Below are 2,522 nucleotides of genomic sequence, written 5' to 3'. Positions count from 1 at the left end.
GTTTGACATAAATCAATGTGACTATTCACATATTTAAGTGCTTTGCTGGATCAAGCTATTCAACAAGGAAGGGTTTACACCATTATATGAGGCACTAATGAGACCTCATCTGGAATTCTGGTCTAGGTTTGAGAAAGATTAATGCAAACTGGAACAGGTAGAGAGAAGGACTGCTAGGATGAGCAGAGGAATGGAAAGCTTTCCTTATGAAAGGAGACAAAGAGCTTGGCTTGTTTAGCTGAACCAAAATGCAGAGACCTGGGTGGGTTTCCACCTTCCTCTGCAGCATGGTCACTTGCTGGTTTAAACTAGCATAAATGATGGATTCCCTGTAACTTGAAGTTTTTAGATCATGATTTGATGATTTCAGTAACTCCGAGTTAGGTGTTTCTTGCAGGAGTGGGTGGGTGAGGTTGTGGCCTGCAATGTGCAGGTCAGACTAAATGATTGTGGTTTCTTCTGACCTCAAATATTGAGTCATGGAGGATAAGCAGTTTTTAAATAGTCAAGGGAATTTTCAGCACAATTACTAGATGTTAAAAGATATTGAAATCTCCCAGTTATAGGAAAACAGCGTAAGTGTGGCTTTTAGAAAAAAGATTGGACTGCATGATAGTCTACACTTGTTGGCCTATTGGAAAACAAGAATCAAAGGCCATATTTAAAAAGCCTCTGCAAATAAACAAGCAAGCCTGAAATTCTATGTTTGTCCCTCTTTAGAAGTCTAAAAATTTATGTTTTAAGTATTGTGTTTTGACCGGTGTTCTGATGTATAAATCTTACCCATAAGTTATGTCTAAACTGCTTTGGGGTCTGACAGAGATTAAGTGATGACATATTACACAGAAGACCTTGACTGTCCTTCAAGGATATTCAGAAACAAACAGAAAGGAAAACTGCCTTGCATCAAGGAATCAGAAATCGACTTTTCTGGTATCTTCCCTGAAGGTTGAGGTTCTGAAGATCATGTCTGTCCAGAGACTCGTGCTGGTCAGCATACCAGGTTCAAGGCTTTTGTAGCTATTGGTGACTACAATGGTCGTCAGCCATGGTGTAAAATGCTCCAAGGAAGACACCACTGCTATTCGTGGGGCAATCTTGGCTAAACTATCCATTGTACCAGTACAACGAGGCTACTGGGATAACAAGATTGGCAAGCCTCATACTGTACCTTGCAAGGTTACTGGTTGTTGGTCTGTTCTGGTGCATCTGATCCCAGCACCCCATGGTACAGGAATTTTATCTGCCCCTGTTCTAAAGAAACTGCTGATGATGGCTGGAATTGATGACTTCAGCTAGAGATTGTACTGCTACACTGGGCAACTTTGCTAAAGCCACCTTTGATGTGATCTCCAAGACCTACAGTTATCTGACCCCTGACCTCTGGAAGGAGACTGTATTCACCAAGTCTCCTTATCAGGAATTCACTGGTTATCTGGCTAAGACCCACACCAGAGTCTCAGTGCAGAGAACCCAGGCAACTGCTGTGGCAACTTAAATGTTTTTGAACAAAATAAAGTAATAAGTGGGAAAAAAAATGGAGAGAAAGAAGTCTGCCCTGATGTGTCCAAAAATTTAGTGCTATACATCCAGCTGAGGCCATCACAAATTCTGTATTTACAAACTACTTCATGTTTCAGAGTAACAGCCATGTTAGTCTGTATTTGCAAAAAGAAAAAGGAGTACTTGTGGCACCTTAGAGACTAACCAATTTATTTGAGCATGAGCTTTTGTGAGCTACAGCTCACTTCATCGGATGCATACCGTGGAAACTGCAGCAGACTTTATATACACACAGAGATCATGAAACAATACCTCCTCCCACCCCACTATCCTGCTGGTAATAGCTTATCTAAAGCTATCATCAAGGTGGGCCATGTCCAGCACAAATCTAGGCTTTTTTTTCCCCCTCCTCTTTCCTGGGGACACACATTGTGTGTGTGTGTCCCTGGGAAAGAGGAAAAAAGGGGGGGGTGAGAGCCTGGATTTGTGCTGGACATGGCCCACCTTGATTCTACACAATGTGCATGGTAATCAAGGTGGGTCATGTCCAGCACAAATCCAGGCTCTCACCCCCCACCCCTTTTTTTTCCCCTCTTTCCCGGGGACACACACACACACACAATGTGTGTCCCCAGGAAAGAGGAGGGGAAAAAAAAGCCTGGATTTGTGCTGGACATGGCCCACCTTGATGATAGCTTTAGATAAGCTATTACCAGCAGGATAGTGGGGTGGGAGGAGGTATTGTTTCATGATCTCTGTGTGTATATAAAGTCTGCTGCAGTTTCCACGGTATGCATCCGATGAAGTGAGCTGTAGCTCACGAAAGCTCATGCTCAAATAAATTGGTTAGTCTAAGGTGCCACAAGTACTCCTTTTCTTTTTGAAACTACTTCATGTTCCACCTCTTAAAGATGCACTTGTCTATGCCATTATTTCCATTAAGCATGGTTTGTAGCTTGAAACTCCTCACACAATTCAGTCATTATGTCCATTAGATATTGAGTTTAAAAAAGTGATTC

At 42.3% G+C, this 2,522-nt stretch overlaps 1 pseudogene; it reads left to right on the top strand.

The window, feature by feature from the left end:
* Positions 1-830: 830 nt before the first annotated feature.
* Positions 831-1,498, top strand: LOC144272372 (small ribosomal subunit protein uS5 pseudogene; annotated as a pseudogene).
* The last annotated feature ends 1,024 nt before the right edge of the window (positions 1,499-2,522 follow it).

Source organism: Eretmochelys imbricata, chromosome 11, assembly GCF_965152235.1.
Source record: "Eretmochelys imbricata isolate rEreImb1 chromosome 11, rEreImb1.hap1, whole genome shotgun sequence".
In the NCBI taxonomy this organism is placed as follows: Eukaryota; Metazoa; Chordata; order Testudines; family Cheloniidae; genus Eretmochelys; species Eretmochelys imbricata.
Note: the sequence above shows the minus strand (reverse complement) of the source record. Positions and strands in the feature narration are given on the sequence as shown.